Source organism: Gymnoscopelus microlampas (assembly GCF_963454915.1).
Source record: "Gymnoscopelus microlampas genome assembly, chromosome: 21".
NCBI lineage: Eukaryota > Metazoa > Chordata > Actinopteri > Myctophiformes > Myctophidae > Gymnoscopelus > Gymnoscopelus microlampas.
In genome coordinates this window covers 4,089,398-4,111,658 of record NC_139958.1, presented here as the reverse complement: position 1 = coordinate 4,111,658, position 22,261 = coordinate 4,089,398, and the positions used below count along the sequence as shown (strand labels likewise).

The following is a 22,261-nucleotide window of genomic DNA, read 5'->3' as shown; positions in this document are numbered from 1 at the left end:
TTCTAAAACTATGCAACATTTCAAAGATTCCTTTTCAGGCAAACATGTCCAGAGTAAGACGAACATTTTAAAGTATGAATGAGGTTACTAGGCGTAAGTATGTAGTTGTAAGCCTGCCTTTAAATGTCCATTGCCGCATCGACAATGAATGGGGCGCTTAAAGTTAAATATCTCCAAAACTACAAATGATTTCAAAAGAAAAAATCTCAAGCATGCATGTCCACAGTAAGGTGGAATTTTTGAACTGTGAATGGAGTTTCTAGGTGAACGTGTTTTTTTGAGGTCCCTATAGCCTAACCCTAACCTTCCATCCGCCTCCATTCTAAATCTCTGAACTTTTAAAGGAGTACAATTCTAAAACTATGCAACATTTCAAAGATTCCTTTTCAGGCAAACATGTCCAGAGTAAGACGAACATTTTAAAGTATGAATGAGGTCACTAGGCGTAAGTATGTAGTTGTAAGCCTGCCTTTAAATGTCCATTGCCGCATCGACAATGAATGGGGCGCTTAAAGTTAAATATCTCCAAAACTACAAATGATTTCAAAAGAAAAAATCTCAAGCATGCATGTCCACAGTAAGGTGGAATTTTTGAACTGTGAATGGAGTTTCTAGGTGAACGTGTTTTTTTTAGGTCCCTATAGCCTAACCCTAACCTTCCATCCGCCTCCATTCTAAATCTCTGAACTTTTAAAGGAGTACAATTCTAAAACTATGCAACATTTCAAAGATTCCTTTTCAGGCAAACATGTCCAGAGTAAGACGAACATTTTAAAGTATGAATGAGGTTACTAGGCGTAAGTATGTAATTGTAAGCCTGCCTTTAAATGTCCATTGCCGCATCGACAATGAATGGGGCGCTTAAAGTTAAATATCTCCAAAACTACAAATGATTTCAAAAGAAAAAATCTCAAGCATGCAGGTCCACAGTAAGGTGGAATTTTTGAACTGTGAATGGAGTTTCTAGGTGAACGTGTTTTTTTGAGGTCCCTATAGCCTAACCCTAACCTTCCATCCGCCTCCATTCTAAATCTCTGAACTTTTAAAGGAGTACAATTCTAAAACTATGCAACATTTCAAAGATTCCTTTTCAGGCAAACATGTCCAGAGTAAGACGAACATTTTAAAGTATGAATGAGGTTACTAGGCGTAAGTATGTAGTTGTAAGCCTGCCTTTAAATGTCCATTGCCGCATCGACAATGAATGGGGCGCTTAAAGTTAAATATCTCCAAAACTACAAATGATTTCAAAAGAAAAAATCTCAAGCATGCATGTCCACAGTAAGGTGGAATTTTTGAACTGTGAATGGAGTTTCTAGGTGAAAGTGTTTTTTTGAGGTCCCAAATTCGTCCATCGACCTCCATTCTAAATCTCTGAACTTTTAAAGGAGTACAATTCTAAAACTATTAAACATTTCAAAGATTCCCTTTCAGGCAAACATGTCCACAGTAAGATGAACATTTTAAAGTTTGAATGGGGTTTCTATTCTATATATGACATTTTGAATCATTACAGTCAGTTCACCTTCTTTTGGGTCTTGAGTCGAACCAATTACTCCCGCGGAGACATCAAATTTCTCTTTTGGGCCTTGAGTCTTGGGACTCATGGCCCAAAAGAGAAATGTGATGTCTCCGCGGGAGTAATTGGTTCGACTCAAGACTCTTTTGGGTCTTGAGTCTTGGGAAAGAAAAAAAAGTGTGCCAGTTGGATTTGAACCAGGAATCTTCTGGTTGCAAGTCCTGTATCTAAACCACTGCACCACAGAGGTCCTTACATGTTCTGTTGACTTGCGTGGAATTTGTCTGAAAGATTATATAAAGGTAAAAGCCCCAGGTAAAAGTTAGAAAGATGTCCTTGCGAGATTTGAACTCAGGACCTTCAGTGTGTAAGGCCTGAATCTTAACCACTGCTCCATCATGGTACATACTTTCTATGGTGTCTTACACGCTGTTCAGTGAAAGATCAGATAAAGGTGCAAGAGTCAGGTATTTGTTGGAGACCTGTCCTGGTTGGATTTGAACCGGTAACCTACTGGTTGCAGGTCCCGTATCTAAACCACTGCACCACAGAGGTTTTGACTTATTCTGTTAACTTAGCCTTGAAAACTTTGTACCCTTTTCCCTTTAAATATCCATTGCCATTGACAATGCATTAGGCGCTTAAAGTTAAATATTTCAAAAACTACAAATCATTTCAAAGTAAAACATCTCAAGGATGCATGTCCACAGAAGGGGGAATTTTTGAACTGTGAATGGAGTTTCTAGGTGAAAGTGTTTTTTTGAGGTCCCAAAACCTTCCATCCGCCTCCATTCTAAATCTCTGAACTTTTAAAGGAGTACAATTCTAAAACTATGCAACATTTCAAAGATTCCTTTTCAGGCAAACATGTCCAGAGTAAGACGAACATTTTAAAGTATGAATGAGGTTACTAGGCGTAAGTATGTAGTTGTAAGCCTGCCTTTAAATGTCCATTGCCGCATCGACAATGAATGGGGCGCTTAAAGTTAAATATCTCCAAAACTACAAATGATTTCAAAAGAAAAAATCTCAAGCATGCATGTCCACAGTAAGGTGGAATTTTTGAACTGTGAATGGAGTTTCTAGGTGAACGTGTTTTTTTGAGGTCCCTATAGCCTAACCCTAACCTTCCATCCGCCTCCATTCTAAATCTCTGAACTTTTAAAGGAGTACAATTCTAAAACTATGCAACATTTCAAAGATTCCTTTTCAGGCAAACATGTCCAGAGTAAGACGAACATTTTAAAGTATGAATGAGGTTACTAGGCGTAAGTATGTAGTTGTAAGCCTGCCTTTAAATGTCCATTGCCGCATCGACAATGAATGGGGCGCTTAAAGTTAAATATCTCCAAAACTACAAATTATTTCAAAAGAAAAAATCTCAAGCATGCATGTCCACAGTAAGGTGGAATTTTTGAACTGTGAATGGAGTTTCTAGGTGAACGTGTTTTTTTGAGGTCCCTATAGCCTAACCCTAACCTTCCATCCGCCTCCATTCTAAATCTCTGAACTTTTAAAGGAGTACAATTCTAAAACTATGCAACATTTCAAAGATTCCTTTTCAGGCAAACATGTCCAGAGTAAGACGAACATTTTAAAGTATGAATGAGGTTACTAGGCGTAAGTATGTAGTTGTAAGCCTGCCTTTAAATGTCCATTGCCGCATCGACAATGAATGGGGCGCTTAAAGTTAAATATCTCCAAAACTACAAATGATTTCAAAAGAAAAAATCTCAAGCATGCATGTCCACAGTAAGGTGGAATTTTTGAACTGTGAATGGAGTTTCTAGGTGAAAGTGTTTTTTTGAGGTCCCAAATTCGTCCATCGACCTCCATTCTAAATCTCTGAACTTTTAAAGGAGTACAATTCTAAAACTATTAAACATTTCAAAGATTCCCTTTCAGGCAAACATGTCCACAGTAAGATGAACATTTTAAAGTTTGAATGGGGTTTCTATTCTATATATGACATTTTGAATCATTACAGTCAGTTCACCTTCTTTTGGGTCTTGAGTCGAACCAATTACTCCCGCGGAGACATCAAATTTCTCTTTTGGGCCTTGAGTCTTGGGACTCATGGCCCAAAAGAGAAATTTGATGTCTCCGCGGGAGTAATTGGTTCGACTCAAGACTCTTTTGGGTCTTGAGTCTTGGGAAAGAAAAAAAAGTGTGCCAGTTGGATTTGAACCAGGAATCTTCTGGTTGCAAGTCCTGTATCTAAACCACTGCACCACAGAGGTCCTTACATGTTCTGTTGACTTGCGTGGAATTTGTCTGAAAGGTTATATAAAGGTAAAAGCCCCAGGTAAAAGTTAGAAAGATGTCCTTGCGAGATTTGAACTCAGGACCTTCAGTGTGTAAGGCCTGAATCTTAACCACTGCTCCATCATGGTACATACTTTCTATGGTGTCTTACACGCTGTTCAGTGAAAGATCAGATAAAGGTGCAAGAGTCAGGTATTTGTTGGAAACCTGTCCTGGTTGGATTTGAATCGGTAACCATCTGGTTGCAGGTCCTGTATCTAAACCACTGCACCACAGAGGTTCTGACTTATTCTGTTAACTTAGCCTTGAAAACTTTGTACCCTTTTCCCTTTAAATATCCATTGCCATTGACAATGCATTAGGCGCTTAAAGTTAAATATTTCAAAAACTACAAATCATTTCAAAGTAAAACATCTCAAGGATGCATGTCCACAGAAGGGGGAATTTTTGAACTGTGAATGGAGTTTCTAGGTGAAAGTGTTTTTTTGAGGTCCCAAAACCTTCCATCCGCCTCCATTCTAAATCTCTGAACTTTTAAAGGAGTACAATTCTAAAACTATGCAACATTTCAAAGATTCCTTTTCAGGCAAACATGTCCAGAGTAAGACGAACATTTTAAAGTATGAATGAGGTTACTAGGCGTAAGTATGTAGTTGTAAGCCTGCCTTTAAATGTCCATTGCCGCATCGACAATGAATGGGGCGCTTAAAGTTAAATATCTCCAAAACTACAAATGATTTCAAAAGAAAAAATCTCAAGCATGCATGTCCACAGTAAGGTGGAATTTTTGAACTGTGAATGGAGTTTCTAGGTGAACGTGTTTTTTTTAGGTCCCTATAGCCTAACCCTAACCTTCCATCCGCCTCCATTCTAAATCTCTGAACTTTTAAAGGAGTACAATTCTAAAACTATGCAACATTTCAAAGATTCCTTTTCAGGCAAACATGTCCAGAGTAAGACGAACATTTTAAAGTATGAATGAGGTCACTAGGCGTAAGTATGTAGTTGTAAGCCTGCCTTTAAATGTCCATTGCCGCATCGACAATGAATGGGGCGCTTAAAGTTAAATATCTCCAAAACTACAAATGATTTCAAAAGAAAAAATCTCAAGCATGCATGTCCACAGTAAGGTGGAATTTTTGAACTGTGAATGGAGTTTCTAGGTGAACGTGTTTTTTTTAGGTCCCTATAGCCTAACCCCAACCTTCCATCCGCTTCCATTCTAAATCTCTGAACTTTTAAAGGAGTACAATTCTAAAACTATGCAACATTTCAAAGATTCCTTTTCAGGCAAACATGTCCAGAGTAAGACGAACATTTTAAAGTATGAATGAGGTTACTAGGCGTAAGTATGTAATTGTAAGCCTGCCTTTAAATGTCCATTGCCGCATCGACAATGAATGGGGCGCTTAAAGTTAAATATCTCCAAAACTACAAATGATTTCAAAAGAAAAAATCTCAAGCATGCATGTCCACAGTAAGGTGGAATTTTTGAACTGTGAATGGAGTTTCTAGGTGAACGTGTTTTTTTGAGGTCCCTATAGCCTAACCCTAACCTTCCATCCGCCTCCATTCTAAATCTCTGAACTTTTAAAGGAGTACAATTCTAAAACTATGCAACATTTCAAAGATTCCTTTTCAGGCAAACATGTCCAGAGTAAGACGAACATTTTAAAGTATGAATGAGGTTACTAGGCGTAAGTATGTAGTTGTAAGCCTGCCTTGAAATGTCCATTGCCGCATCGACAATGAATGGGGCGCTTAAAGTTAAATATCTCCAAAACTACAAATGATTTCAAAAGAAAAAATCTCAAGCATGCATGTCCACAGTAAGGTGGAATTTTTGAACTGTGAATGGAGTTTCTAGGTGAAAGTGTTTTTTTGAGGTCCCAAATTCGTCCATCGACCTCCATTCTAAATCTCTGAACTTTTAAAGGAGTACAATTCTAAAACTATTAAACATTTCAAAGATTCCCTTTCAGGCAAACATGTCCACAGTAAGATGAACATTTTAAAGTTTGAATGGGGTTTCTATTCTATATATGACATTTTGAATCATTACAGTCAGTTCACCTTCTTTTGGGTCTTGAGTCGAACCAATTACTCCCGCGGAGACATCAAATTTCTCTTTTGGGCCTTGAGTCTTGGGACTCATGGCCCAAAAGAGAAATGTGATGTCTCCGCGGGAGTAATTGGTTCGACTCAAGACTCTTTTGGGTCTTGAGTCTTGGGAAAGAAAAAAAAGTGTGCCAGTTGGATTTGAACCAGGAATCTTCTGGTTGCAAGTCCTGTATCTAAACCACTGCACCACAGAGGTCCTTACATGTTCTGTTGACTTGCGTGGAATTTGTCTGAAAGATTATATAAAGGTAAAAGCCCCAGGTAAAAGTTAGAAAGATGTCCTTGCGAGATTTGAACTCAGGACCTTCAGTGTGTAAGGCCTGAATCTTAACCACTGCTCCATCATGGTACATACTTTCTATGGTGTCTTACACGCTGTTCAGTGAAAGATCAGATAAAGGTGCAAGAGTCAGGTATTTGTTGGAGACCTGTCCTGGTTGGATTTGAACCGGTAACCTTCTGGTTGCAGGTCCTGTATCTAAACCACTGCACCACAGAGGTTCTGACTTATTCTGTTAACTTAGCCTTGAAAACTTTGTACCTTTTTCCCTGTAAATATCCATTGCCATTGACAATGCATTAGGCGCTTAAAGTTAAATATTTCAAAAACTACAAATCATTTCAAAGTAAAACATCTCAAGGATGCATGTCCACAGAAGGGGGAATTTTTGAACTGTGAATGGAGTTTCTAGGTGAAAGTGTTTTTTTGAGGTCCCAAAACCTTCCATCCGCCAACATTCAAAAACTCTGAACTTTTAAAGGAGTACAATTCTAAAAATATGCAACATTTCAAAGATTCCTTTTCAGGCAAACATGTCCAGAGTAAGATGAACATTTTAAAGTATGAATGAGGTTACTAGGCGTAAGTATGTAGTTGTAAGCCTGCCTTTAAATGTCCATTGCCGCATCGACAATGAATGAAACCAGGTTTCCTGGTGGAACTTTTAAAGGAGTACAATTCTAAAACTATGCAACATTTCAAAGATTCCTTTTCAGGCAAACATGTCCACAGTAAGATGAACATTTTAAAGTATGAATGAGGTTACTAGGCGTAAGTATGTACTTGGGGCAACGGATAAATTGACTGATATCCGTAGAATAACTTGTAGGAGTGTCCTGGTTCAAATCCAGTCACCACCTTAGTAACTGAAACCGAATCTGGCCAATTCGGTCTCTTCGGACAGACGCTCTACCAGTTTAGCTATGCTGTTGGCTGAGAGTTAAAGGTTTCCTGGTGGAACTTTTAAAGGAGTACAATTCTAAAACTATGCAACATTTCAAAGATTCCTTTTCAGGCAAACATGTCCAGAGTAAGACGAACATTTTAAAGTATGAATGAGGTTACTAGGCGTAAGTATGTAGTTGTAAGTCTGCCTTTAAATGTCCATTGCCGCATCGACAATGAATGGGGCGCTTAAAGTTAAATATCTCCAAAACTACAAATGATTTCAAAAGAAAAAATCTCAAGCATGCATGTCCACAGTAAGGTGGAATTTTTGAACTGTGAATGGAGTTTCTAGGTGAACGTGTTTTTTTGAGGTCCCTATAGCCTAACCCTAACCTTCCATCCGCCTCCATTCTAAATCTCTGAACTTTTAAAGGAGTACAATTCTAAAACTATGCAACATTTCAAAGATTCCTTTTCAGGCAAACATGTCCAGAGTAAGACGAACATTTTAAAGTATGAATGAGGTTACTAGGCGTAAGTATGTAGTTGTAAGCCTGCCTTTAAATGTCCATTGCCGCATCGACAATGAATGGGGCGCTTAAAGTTAAATATCTCCAAAACTACAAATGATTTCAAAAGAAAAAATCTCAAGCATGCATGTCCACAGTAAGGTGGAATTTTTGAACTGTGAATGGAGTTTATAGGTGAACGTGTTTTTTTGAGGTCCCTATAGCCTAACCCTAACCTTCCATCCGCCTCCATTCTAAATCTCTGAACTTTTAAAGGAGTACAATTCTAAAACTATGCAACATTTCAAAGATTCCTTTTCAGGCAAACATGTCCAGAGTAAGACGAACATTTTAAAGTATGAATGAGGTTACTAGGCGTAAGTATGTAGTTGTAAGCCTGCCTTTAAATGTCCATTGCCGCATCGACAATGAATGGGGCGCTTAAAGTTAAATATCTCCAAAACTACAAATGATTTCAAAAGAAAAAATCTCAAGCATGCATGTCCACAGTAAGGTGGAATTTTTGAACTGTGAATGGAGTTTCTAGGTGAAAGTGTTTTTTTGAGGTCCATCGACCTCCATTCTAAATCTCTGAACTTTTAAAGGAGTACAATTCTAAAACTATTAAACATTTCAAAGATTCCCTTTCAGACATTTTGAATCATTACAGTCAGTTCACCTTCTTTTGGGTCTTGAGTCGAACCAATTACTCCCGCGGAGACATCAAATTTCTCTTTTGGGCCTTGAGTCTTGGGACTCATGGCCCAAAAGAGAAATTTGATGTCTCCGCGGGAGTAATTGGTTCGACTCAAGACTCTTTTGGGTCTTGAGTCTTGGGAAAGAAAAAAAAGTGTGCCAGTTGGATTTGAACCAGGAATCTTCTGGTTGCAAGTCCTGTATCTAAACCACTGCACCACAGAGGTCCTTATATGTTCTGTTGACTTGCGTGGAATTTGTCTGAAAGATTATATAAAGGTAAAAGCCCGAGGTAAAAGTTAGAAAGATGTCCTTGCGAGATTTGAACTCAGGACCTTCAGTGTGTAAGGCCTGAATCTTAACCACTGCTCCATCATGGTACATACTTTCTATGGTGTCTTACACGCTGTTCAGTGAAAGATCAGATAAAGGTGCAAGAGTCAGGTATTTGTTGGAGACCTGTCCTGGTTGGATTTGAACCAGTAACCTTCTGGTTGCAGGTCCTGTATCTAAACCACTGCACCACAGAGGTTCTGACTTATTCTGTTAACTTAGCCTTGAAAACTTTGTACCCTTTTCCCTTTAAATATCCATTGCCATTGACAATGCATTAGGCACTTAAAGTTAAATATTTCAAAAACTACAAATCATTTCAAAGTAAAACATCTCAAGGATGCATGTCCACAGAAGGGGGAATTTTTGAACTGTGAATGGAGTTTCTAGGTGAAAGTGTTTTTTTGAGGTCCCAAAACCTTCCATCCGCCTCCATTCTAAATCTCTGAACTTTTAAAGGAGTACAATTCTAAAACTATGCAACATTTCAAAGATTCCTTTTCAGGCAAACATGTCCAGAGTAAGACGAACATTTTAAAGTATGAATGAGGTTACTAGGCGTAAGTATGTAGTTGTAAGCCTGCCTTTAAATGTCCATTGCCGCATCGACAATGAATGGGGCGCTTAAAGTTAAATATCTCCAAAACTACAAATGATTTCAAAAGAAAAAATCTCAAGCATGCATGTCCACAGTAAGGTGGAATTTTTGAACTGTGAATGGAGTTTCTAGGTGAAAGTGTTTCTTTGAGGTCCCAAATTCGTCCATCGACCTCCATTCTAAATCTATGAACTTTTAAAGGAGTACAATTCTAAAACTATTAAACATTTCAAAGATTCCCTTTCAGGCAAACACGTCCACAGTAAGATGAACATTTTAAAGTTTGAATGGGGTTTCTATTCTATATATGACATTTTGAATCATTACAGTCAGTTCACCTTCTTTTGGGTCTTGAGTCGAACCAATTACTCCCGCGGAGACATCAAATTTCTCTTTTGGGCCTTGAGTCTTGGGACTCATGGCCCAAAAGAGAAATTTGATGTAAGGGGTGTGTTTTTGGGACGAGCGTTCCGCAAATGGTAGATAAGCAAACTGAAAACAGGCTAACGACTAGCCTCAGTTAACATGCTGAACCCGCTGAGGCTGCGTAATGCTATCGTCAAAGATGTTTAATTTAGCAAGATACGCATTCTCCGGTTTACCTCCCGTTTCTACGTGACGTTGGTGGACACGCCTTTTTAGGAGACCGGAAGCAAGTTGGAGTCCACCTACGTCACGCAGAAACGGGAGGTAAACTGGAGAATGCGTATCTTGCTAAATTAAACATCTTTGACGATAGCATTACGCAGCCTCAGCGGGTTCAGCATGTTAACTGAGGCTAGTCGTTAGCCTGTTTTCAGTTTGCTTATCTACCATTTGCGGAATAGCTCGTCCCAAAAAAACACCCCTACAGTTTTGGCCATAATGAGGTTTCCGCCCGACAGACAATATATTTATATTTATATTGTACATGCAAAATTGCAGCTATACGAAAACGTATTGTTACTGCACTGTTTCTTATTTTTATTTTCATTTGTAATAAAATGTCACTGACATCACAAGGTATTTTTCATTTTACGTATGGTCCCAGTATATTATTAATTCATATCAGTCACTGTATTCCAGTGGGACATGGCAGCCTACTGTAAGTCTTAAACACATATATATAAAACAACCCTAACAGTGGGATAAAATCAATAGAGAGTAAGCACATGACATGCGTCACTTTTCCACCAGGAGATCTGAAATACATTTTACACCCATATCCTCAGACAGATGTAGTGTCTGCTAATGGACACTAGATGGCGTCCAAACAGCAGTTTTTAGTCTTTTTAGTCAGTCTGTCCAAAAAGAGGGTTAAACACTCAATCAAACATACCCCAAACACACATACACGAAACTTCTTTTTAAAAGCTGTTTATTTAAGATGTGACGGATGTCAACACAACAATCTGAAGGGAACAACAAACGCTTCAGTTAAAATAAGGTGACCGTTATTTAAAATGATTAAGCAACAAAAACAGAACAATTGATGGAGTAATAACCAAGAATTAAACATGACTAAAATACAATAATTATGGGTCATCAACCATCTGTAATCACAAAGAGACACAAGACACAATTAAGGGAACATCTTTATGTATCAGCTAACAGTATGGAAACTGTATAAGGCTATAAATATGATTTGTAATCAAACTGAACAATTTATTCAGTTAAATACAAAAATGTACCAGTCTGGTATTCACACTGTCACAAAATAATATATTTAGAGATTAAGCATCATTAGAATAATCTCATTGCGTTTATATACAAATGATAAATTATCAATACAAATAATCAGTTTTATTCCCCTACATATTCATAATCACACAGGGAAATATGTTTGTCACAGTCAAGTCCTGACAGTAGTACTGTATATCTGTGCTGTCGGGCAGAAACCAGCTGTGTCCAAAATATTAAGTAATTGGTTCGACTCAAGACCCAATAGTCTTGAGTCGAACCAATTACTCCCGCGGAGACATCAAATTTCTCTTTTGGGCCTTGAGTCTTGGGACTCAAGGGCCAAAAGAGAAATTTGATGTCTCCCTGGATCTAATTGGTTCGACTCAAGACTCTTTTGGGTCTTGAGTCTTGGGACTCAAGACTCAAATCCTGGAAATCAAATCCTGGAAATGGCAAATCAGCATGTGTCTGTCTCCCTGGGGTCTAGTGCTGTAATAGGGATAGACTCCTGTGTTCTTGGCTGTTGCTGACAATAAGCCCACTTGTTAAGTGCATGAGCCAAATGGCTTTAATTAATTTGGTGGAATGACCCATCACTGTGATTTTATTTTATTCTATATTTAATGATATGATATACTATATTTAATAAATACCCTTTGTTTTGCCGTTTTCAAAAAGTTTTTTTCACAGAATCAAACGTTTTATGGTCATGATTCACCAGGATCCTGGATAGCTTGATTCTAGGCTTAAATTCATTTATATAAATATCTTTGTAAAAGTCAATGGGAAAAATGCATTGAGTATTTACTTCCTGCACCAGGAAGTGGGCGGGAACTGCGACGCTCTATAGCTGAATGGTTAGAGAGCCTGCCTGTCAAGCCATAAATCCCAAGTTTGATCCCAGGCCTCAGCAATGTGTCAAAGTGTCCTTGAACAAGACACTTAAAAGAATAGTTCACCCAAAAAATACTTATTTTCTATCAATTACACACTCCATGAAGCCTTGAATTCATGGAGACTGTTTTTGTTTTTGACACATTCCTGAGCACAGACTCAGACATATTGGTTGGATGCATGGCGCATATAATAGGCTATCGCATTGTAGATTAGTAGGCGATAATTCCAATATTCACTATACATTCCTCATGTTTAAGCCTAACTGAATTATATATTTATGAACTTATATTTTAACATGCGTGGGTGTGAGAGAGATAAACACAACCAACCTGTTAATGGAACTCCAACCTTCCTCTCTCGCCTCCTCTCTTCTGCTCCTCTCTCTCGATCTCCACCTCCTCCTGTTCCCATCCGTCAAAGTCCACTTCCTGCTCTAGCCCCTCCTCTTCCTGTTTCTCTATCAGCGCTCGCACTATATACAATACTTAATAGACCAGAGAGAGTATGAACCATGGTGTAGCAGTGGTTAAGATAAAGGCCTTGCATACAGAAGATCATGAGTTCAAATGCTGCAGGGACATCTTTCCAACATTTACCCGGGGCTTTTACCTGGCAATGGCAGTGGACATTTAAACTGGGAAAGAGTGCAAACTTTGGCAGGCTACTAGTTCTACATACTTACTGTAGATCTATAAACCCCATTCAAACTTTAAAATGTTCATCTCAATGTGGACATGTTTGCCTGAAAAGGAATCTTTGAAATGTTTCATGGTTTTAGAGACATACTCCTTTAAAAGTTCAGAAATGTATAATGGCGGTCGATGGAAGATTTTGACATCTAAAAAAAACACAAAAAATACTTTCACCTAGAGACTCCATTCACACTTTTTTAAATTCAGCTTAATGTGGACACACATGCGTGAACTTTTTACTTTGAAATGTTTTGTAGTTTTTGAGATATTTAACTTTTAAAACTTACATCTTAAAACTTTGGCAACTCGCTGTTCCTTCATACTTTAACCTATAAACTTGATTCACAATTTAGAAATTCCACCTTACTGTGGACATGCATGGTTGAGACCTTTACTTTGAAATAATGTGTAGTTTTTGAAATATCTAACTAAGCGCCCAATGCAATGTCAATGGCCATTATAAGGAGGAAAGAAGTTAGTAAACCAGCTCTGATGCTGATTTACCTGTGCTGGGAGTCGATCCCATGACCTTCTGGTCTGGAGTCAAGAGCTCTTCCGACTGCATGCACAGCAACATCCTATGCCTATGCTTGAACCACAATGAAATTAAAACATGCAGTCAGCATGTGGTGAATATTCTGTGTTGCTCAGTATGCAACCATCTTTCACATGAACAGCTTTGTCGCTGTCTATATCAGTCTAAAGCCCATTACAGTGTCAAAGACAGCCCAAAGTACTACTACTACATCTTCAAATATCTCCCCTGTTCAAGGGAGGGGCTATATACAGTATAGTGGTTTGGCCTTAGGTGTCCCTTACCATGCTGGAGACTGGGGTTCAAATCCCGACCGGTACATTCAGAAATTTCCAAAAAGTGCCTATCTACAATCTGCACTGTATGTATGTTATTAGACACTAAGCTATCCATGTCTTTAAGTCTTTAAGCCCTAGGAGTCTCAACAGTTATAAGTGACTACTGTTCAATCTGGCTGAAGAGGCAATTCATTGACCACAGTTTTGCACAACTTTAACATCCCAGATCGATCGAAATATTTACCCACTGTGCCGACTAATACACCATGACATAGGAGGATATAGCCCTGGGATTACCTGTGATTCCATCTTTACCACTAAAGATGTAATCACAGGTAATCACAGGGCTATCTGCTTGATATATTCTAATAAAAAGTGCATTCAGGTATTATGAATCAATGAATTGAGTGCTAACATTTAATGTAAACATACGTTTCAGGCAATTTAGAGTTGATTGGTAGTACTTTGTAGTGACTTTTTTGGTCCCTAACACCACAAATGGTTTACATACTCTTTACGAATGTCTTACGCATCATTTGCTTAACATGAATGATAATTCTAGTAATTGTTTGGTGTCTGCATTCATGAAAGCCAGGTAGTTTGCAACAGGTAAGGAGAAAGTCCACATTAACAGACAGTCATAAATGATGAACTGTCTTCACTTTACTGTAGGGCACATAATAACATGTACAAAGGATTTATAGATATTTTAGGAATGTTTTACAAAGCATGTTAAACATGAACAAACACATTAACAGACAGTTGTAAATGATGAACTGTCTTCACTTTACTATAGGGCACATAATAACATGTACTATGGATTTATAGATACTTTAGGAATGTTTAACAAAGCATATGTTAAACATGAACAAGCTACCAATAGCTTGTATGTATTATGTAACATCAGTTACAAATAATCATTTACAGATGTATTATACATGGCTTATTCATGAATAGTTACTAATACCTTTATAGATGATTTGTAACCGTAGTTATAAATGTAACCAGATGGAGTCACCAAGTACTCCTTTATACACAGTGTGACTACGCCACTCCCAATTACAGGGTGGGAGACCCGAGGTACATGTTATTATATCCAGTTAACTTCCCCAAAGGTAAGTGTTCAGTTTGAGTGAACAAATAATGGTCGGTTTGGAATGCAAAAATGTATTTATTCACAATTGATAAAGTACAATGTATTAGTAGATTTAATGATTAAAACTCTTTCCACATGTCAACCAGTACTAAAGTGCATAGGGCTACTAGAGAGACAAAAAGCTTGGCCAAATAGCTGTACTGAAATGTAGGCCTACTCATTGAAGTCTGCACACACACTAGTTAAACACTGCAAATCAGCAAGATATAAACACTCAGAGCCATGTGTAATTTGGCATTAAAGATCACTGCAAATGTACACTCAAAAAGGCCAAAAGCCATGAACACCACAAAAAGAGACAGCAATCAATTAAGTGCCAATCTGCAGTATAACTATTAGCCAAGTATCTTCTCTGTCTCAGGCCGTAGCCGAATTAAACCTGTGGTTGGTTAGACAGCTTGTTGTGACGTTTATAGCCGCATGGGCTGTAGCACTCTTACTAGCAGTGCACAAATAATAATAAAAAAGGTAGCAACATAAAGCATAAAAACAAAGGTTAAAAGAACAGCGGTCAACAGTAAACAGGCACAAGCTGTAATAAAAACAAAACATTGAATTAGTCTCACGCTCTACCCTGGTGCTATAGATGTTCTGCTGATGCCTGGTTGCAATCAGAATCACATTCTGACTACCACATCAGCATCAACCAAACATCTACAACAATTCACAAGTACCAGTAAAATGCATTCAATATACTTTACAAAGTTTATCCTTAAAATCAACACATACCCTGTTAACATGTGAGGGAATGCCCAGGTTGTTGTCGGTGCAACACAGTGTAAACGGCAAGCTCTGTCCTAGCACCGCCTGGATGACAAAATAGACCAGCGTGAGAACTCATTCATTTCATTCATAAAAAGAGTTGTACTGTTGAACCACAAAAAGTCAGCCTACCTCTAGACCCGTGTGTGAACGCACACACACACACACACACACACACACACTCTAACAGGGCTCTAGTTGGCGCACGTCTAAGAAGAGATAAAGACATACATAAATAACCTGTAGCATGTTGACATATGAAACTACAAACAGATCACGCTACATCATTAAAACAAAGGCTTACCTCGACGCTATGAGCACAAACCAAACGACCCGCCATGAACAATGAAGTGGGCGGGGAACCTGGACAAACGCAGTCTGACACTCTGCCTGGCCAGCTGACTCATATAGTCATAGACATATAAAGGTAGACGCCTCCTCTGGCTCTGAAGCGTGTGTATCTCGGACGCACTTCCGCTTCCTCTATGCTTGTGGGGGCCAGCTGGAAACTTCCGTGTGCGTCACAGAAGGGGGCGTTCGGTAGGCCAATCAGAGGAAGGTGGGGGCGCGTCTTTTCCCGGAAAAGACGCACTGTGATTGGCCAATAGTCAACGCGCTGTGATTGGCCAGTAGTCAACGCGCTGTGATTGGCCAGTGCCCGTTCCCCCCGGAAATGGCGGCCACCATATCAAGCACGTCGCTCCAATGAACTGCAGAGGCCAATGAGGTATCTAGGTTTATATATCTATGCATATAGTGCTCTTAAAGGGGCGGTGTCGCTAAGCGCACCAGTTACCAGTCCCACTGACTACATTCGCCCCCCCGAAATGCATCGTCGCCCCGACGATGTACCAACGGAGTGACCTGACCACTTGGTACTGAGACTAACAGCCACTTATTCTCCCCCACTGTGCTGGTGACATACTGGCTGTCGGTATGGCAGCCGGTGAGGGTTTGAATGGAAACCAGCATCGCGTCGACCGCTGCGGCGTAGACCAGGGGCAGTTGGGGGTAGGTTTTCGTCTGCGCTCTCGGTTGCTTCTGGGTCACTTTCCTGGTCTTGTCCCGGACTGCCAGGTTGCGAAAGGTTCTCCTGATTCTCCATTTCTGGTGTTCGTACCCCTGGGCCTCTTCTCCCATTGTCCTCCAGGACCAGAATTATGGAGTCCTCAGAGTCACTGGTGGCAGCAACCGGAGGCGTGCAGTCCTGGACAACACATACTGGATTTGCCGGCTGGGCCTCGGGTCCCTCCCTCTCGGGTGCGCTTCGCAGCTCAGTCCGGTGTACTCGCAGAGCGGGGCCAACCTGGTGGACAGGGGTGATGGTGTACACTTGCCCTTGGTCCTGGGGTCTGTTCACCACTCGATAAAGGCAGGAGTGCCAGAGGTCCTGGATCTTATTCCTCCCTCTGACCTGGCGATTCCTCCTATAGACGAGTTTACCCTCTTCGAGACCAGGATCAGTCACCTGCTGGTTATGCTTTTGGTTCCTTTGTTCCGCTTTGGCATCTAGTTGTTGTTGGACATGGTCATACACGGTCCTTAGGGATTCTTGATGTTTCTTCACCCATTCCTCTGGGGCTCCAGAAGATCTTGGGTGCAGATCTTCTGGAGCAGAACATCAGAGAGTAGTAGCAGCTCCAGGAAGTCGAGGGCCCGGTTTCCCGGCAGTAAAGGCGATGACGGTCGGATGCCAGTCTGTGTCAGACCACTCATCCACAGGATCTGCAGCTGGACCGCTCTTACGAGCTGTAAATTATAGAAATACATAATTACCATTATTTTTATTTTTTAAAAGACATTTGTAGAATCCCCCAGAAGCAAAAGAATGGATTTAAAAATGTTCGCTTTAAAAAAAAAAAGATATATATATTCAAAGATTTGCACACATGTTCACTATTTTTGAAATGCCCAAAGACATCTAAAATGACACTGATGTGTTCCCGGATTTAATGGGTTAAGGGGGTTCCGGGGGGGTCCCCACCAAAATCAGTTTAACCACTTAAACCCCATTTTATTATTTGACTATTACATTATAATATCCATAATTTTTTTTAAACACATGAAAGATCTGTGGGTTAACATTAGGTGAAAATCACAAATCTTGCCGTCTAAGCAGGGGCAGCCGATAGGCTGATAAGCTGCCGTGTTATGTGGCATCATGACACATTGTGAGCTTATAGATCTGCTATTTTCACAATTCATATTTTTGGGGGAAAATCTTTCCAAAAACAAATTGGTATTAAGAAGAAAATGTACTCTGTCATTTTTACTTTGTAGTTGAGAGTAATATTTGACCAGGAGTATCTATACTTTGTATAAGTACTGTGGTTGAGTATTTTGTGGGGCGGCAGTCGCTCAGGGGTAGAGTGGCTGGGTAGAGTGAACTGGAAACCACAAGGTTACCAGTTCGTTCCCCAGAAGTGTCCTTGAGCAAGACGCTGAACCCCTAATTGCTCCCGATGAGCAGGTTGGTGCCTTGCACGGTTTCCTCCGCCATCGGTGCATGAATGGGTGAACGTAATGCACAATCTATGTAAAGCGCTTTGGATAAAGGCGCTATATAAGTGCACCATTTACCATTTCTTTACTTTGTCTACCACTAAAAACATAGCAACTGTGATGTCATAAAAATACTGTCCAATCAGCACTCAGCTGTGTGATGCACCTACTTGGGAGACATTGTTTGATTATATAAAAATATACATTTATTTGATTACATAGTAGTTGAGATTGAAGCACTGAAATGCAATTGCAATAATGGTTAAAGAGAGTGTTGTGCGTGGTTACGCTTATATGCTGAAAATAGAGAAAAGACTAGAGACCGCCTTCCTGAAAGTCAGTCAGGCCTTCACCAAGAAGAACAAATGTGGAGAGACGAAAGACACAGGAGACAACGTTAAAGACCTCGAGGAGGAGAGGAGGGAGACGAGAGGGATCAAGGTCCTAAAAACGGAAAAGAGGTTGGAGGGAGTGGAAGAAGAGACGACAACAACAACCTACCATCTGACATCTGCAGCCCTCAAGGAAGAGAAGAGGGAGGACAGAGAAAAAGGGTACTTATCACAAAGGTTTCTCTCAGCACAGAACAAGGTAGAAAGGACAGAAAAAGTAAAAGAAAGGCTAGAGAACGCGGGGAATGTTCGACCAGAGAACAAGTGGACGAATCAGTTCTCCTCATCGGGCGCGTGTGAACTCACACCGAACCCGAACACGGCAAACAGAAACATCTCTCTGTCCGAGAGCAACAGGAAGGTGACGTGCGTGACGGAGGAGCAGCTGTATCCTCCTCACCCGGACCGATTCAACCGCTGGGAGCAGGTTCTGTGCAGACAGGTGCTGACCGGACGCTGTTACTGGGAGGTAGAGTTGAGCGGATGGGTGTCCGTGGCGGTGACGTACAGAGGAATCAACAGGAGAGGGTTGCACGACGACAGTCTGTTTGGATACAACGACAAGTCCTGGAGTCTGGAATGTGACGACGGCCTGCTCGGGTACAGCTACACCGTACATCACAACGGGACGACAACGGAGATCCCCGTCAGTCCGTCCGACTCCAACAGAGTAGGGGTGTATCTGAACTGGCCCGCCGGCTCACTGTCCTTCTACAGAGTCCATGACGCTGACGCACGGACGCACCTGTACAGCTTCCAGTCCAGGTTCACCGAACCGCTCTACGCCGGGTTTGGGTTCTTATCGTATGACTCCTCAGTGTCTCTGTGAGATATACACGAGGGGGGGTACTGTAGCATCCTGTGTCCTCCGAGAGCACCGTATCTCCAACGTCAGGAGGACCACCAGGGGTTTAAATGGACCCCTAAGTGCAAAATACATACGCCTTCTGACGTCGGGGGTTCGGACAGGCTTTACCAACGACTATAGTTGAGAGTCAGGACATCTGAAGGTGCCACGTACAGGTTCCGTGACTGCCCCGATCCGAAGTTCGATATGGTCGTCAATTCGTAGTTATGTCACCTCCCTTTCCGAAAGAAAGGTTCGGAGTGTGGACCGAGGAGTTGGTCTGTACGTGTGTGTGTGTGTGTGTGCGTGTGTGTGTCTGGGTCTTTTTTGTTGTTGCATGCAAGTACAGTGTAACTGACGAGTTGGCATTTCAGTGTGTACACCGGCGTACTGCATATAGCTGCGATTGGTACCGGTTCTGGAGCATACGATGAGCTGGAGGGCCCAGTAGGGCTGTGATGTATTCGGTTTCTCAAAGTCAGTGCCGTGGCACCGTAGGGCATTGGTTCTCAAAGTGGGGTCCTTGTGGGGGGGGGGTTCCAGAGGGTCCCCAACAGAATCTGTTACATATGATATAGCATCACAACCATTTTAACCACTTTAACCTTTTATACTTTGGCTATTCAAAAATAGCAGATATAGAAGCTCATAGCGCGGCACCGAGTGCCGCGCTATGAGCTTGTAGATCTGCTATTTTTGAAAAATCGTGACAATTTGTGCAAATCTTTGAATATAATATATATTTTTAAAGTGAACATTTGTAACTCAAATCTTTGCCTCTGGGGGGTCCCTGGGTTCCTTTGAGGTGCCGTGAGGTTAGGGTTAAGTAATAACGGTGGTTCTCAGATATTTTCATGTCAAGGAAATATTTATATGTATTTGGCCATGGACCCCCCCATCTGAAAAGAGCCATAAGAGATAAAAAAAAGTATTTGAATATTTTTTAAATGTTTCTAAAATAGCATGATCTACAAGCTAACAACGCATTGCATCCACGTCGCGTCACGTGAGCCTGTAGATCGGCTATAGTTTTGAATAGATTAAGTATAAAATAGGGTTAAAGTGCTGAAACTGTTCCTCATTTTGCTGGGGACCCTGTGGCACCTCCTCAAGGACCCCTAGGGGGTCCTCGGACCCCACTTTGAGAACCACTTATGGAGTTATAATGCTCGCCGTCGGACCAATGGTCCTTCAGAACGTTGGCGCCATCACATGATGGAGGTAGAAAAAGATCATGTCAAAACTCTCTCTCCCAGGACATCCAAGGAATACACGATAACTCTCCCAAAAAAGTCGGCACTGTCCTCAAACACTATCCTCAGTTTGTGAGCTGTCGTGGGCGAGGCCTCCTGTATGGGAAAGCTCTGAAGCGAGTTGTCATCCTCTGGGTAAAATCGGCCGATCAACAGGAAGCCTCACTCTTTTTGGCGCCCTTCCAGTTTGCATGTTTTCCCAGAGAATCCGCCCTGGAACTGGACTCTGAGCTCAGACACCTCGACGAGCCGCGGGAACTCCACGGTGACCCCACTGTCCGTCTCCCTGGTCCTGGAGTTCCAGCAGGTTTCTTCGTCGCGGTCGAACATGCGCTTCTTCCCGAACCGCCTCGCGTCTCTGTTCAGCACCGAACTCACCGAGCTCCGCGTTCCACCGCAGATCAGTGAAGAAGCCATGTTGGAGGCACTCGCCGTGCTCCGCGTTCCACCGCAGATCAGTGAAGAAGCCATGTTGGAGGTTTAGTGCGGAGACAAATCGGGAGGGTGTTGGGGCGGGCGCGTCAACCCAAGTGCAGAGAAAAGCAGGTGGGTTAGAGATGAGTTAGAACGATTGCTATGTTAAACTTTTGCTTTATCGTCACGATCATAGTAGAGGTGAACTAGGTTATTATACCGGTTTTATAATAGTCTCTGATACGTCATACTTGCATCACGCGACCCCGCAATGAGGTCATCATGGCTACCTCCATGGCTTCTGTCATCGCTACTGTCGTCGAAGGTGCATGCATGACGGGGGAGGTGTTGCCAGATTCTGTGAGAGAAACAAGCAACCAGGTCTAGAAAAAAACAGCCCAAAAGAAGCGGCTATGGGGCCACATGAGAACTTTAACATAATACATCAGCTATTTGAAAATAGCAGATCTGCAATCTCACAACGCGTCGTGTGAGCTTGTAAATCGGCTATTTTCAAATAAAATCTTGCGGGGAAATTATGATAAGCAGATCCCTGGGGGACCCCGGTCCAAGTATATCGTTGTTGTCGGGCAGAAACCTCTTATCTCCATATTTTAAACTTTTTGTGTTTTTTTTGTAAATTAATGCCCTACTTGATCATACAGCGTCACACAAAAGCATCATAAGTAGTAGATCTACAAGTTTGAAACGCGGTGTAAACAAGACCAGGAGACCTGGTTCTGCCAGACCCAGAATAAATTCCCTTTTATGCCCATGTATGGACGAAAGGGGGACAGACTTGTATGCCCATGTATGGACGAAAGGGGGACAGAAAGGGGGAAAAGGGGACATGCCCATGTATGGACAAAAGAGGGACAAAGCCTCATGTAGGCCGACCCTCTGGGTCTGGCAAAAAAAACATATTTATTGCTATATAGAGTGTTTGTTCAATAACAAGGGTTTTGGCTATTCAAAAATAGCAGATCAGATCTAGAAGCTGCGAGCTTGTATTGTACATATGCTGTTTTAGATTGTTCTTTAAAAAGATCTTGAAAGTGCGAGAACTACTAATTTAGAAGGCATTTGTAGAATTGGAATTTTTAACTCAAATCTTTGCTTCTGGGAGTCCCTTGAACAACATATTTTGAGATGGGGGTCAACTGACAGATACATAACATTTTGGGGGTCCTTGACATGAAAAAGTTTGAGAACCAGTGATTATAGCAACATACGTTTTTTCAAAAAGAAAAAACAAAGGATTTAGAAGACATTTGAAGAATCCCCTGAAGCAACGATTTGAGTTACAAATTTTGGCTTAAAAAAAAAATATTTGCAAAAATGTTTATGATTTTTCAAAGAAATTGCAGATCTACAAACTTATAGCGTGGCATCAAGTGCTGCGCTATGAGCTTGTATGTATATCTGCTATTTTTGAATAGCCCAATGAAATCTAAAAATAGATGCGTTCTGGTTTGAATGGGTTAACGCACATATATCACTTCCATACCTTCAAAGTGATTCATGTCCTCAAGGTGACATCATAAGACAGACAGACAGGATGATCAGCTGCTTGTAAAACTGTGATCCCGCCTCTGTCTCTCTTGCTCAAGGTGTGTGAGCTGTCACACATACACACACACAAACACACATAAACACACACAC

General features: G+C 41.0%; 1 pseudogene across 1 annotated transcript; it reads right to left on the bottom strand.

Annotated features, from left to right (window-relative positions):
• Window positions 1-20,164: 20,164 nt before the first annotated feature.
• On the bottom strand, window positions 20,165-20,602 carry LOC311037351 (nuclear receptor 2C2-associated protein-like; annotated as a pseudogene). The gene has a single exon. The product of its transcript is annotated as a nuclear receptor 2C2-associated protein-like (transcript).
• Between the last annotated feature and the right edge of the window lie 1,659 nt (window positions 20,603-22,261).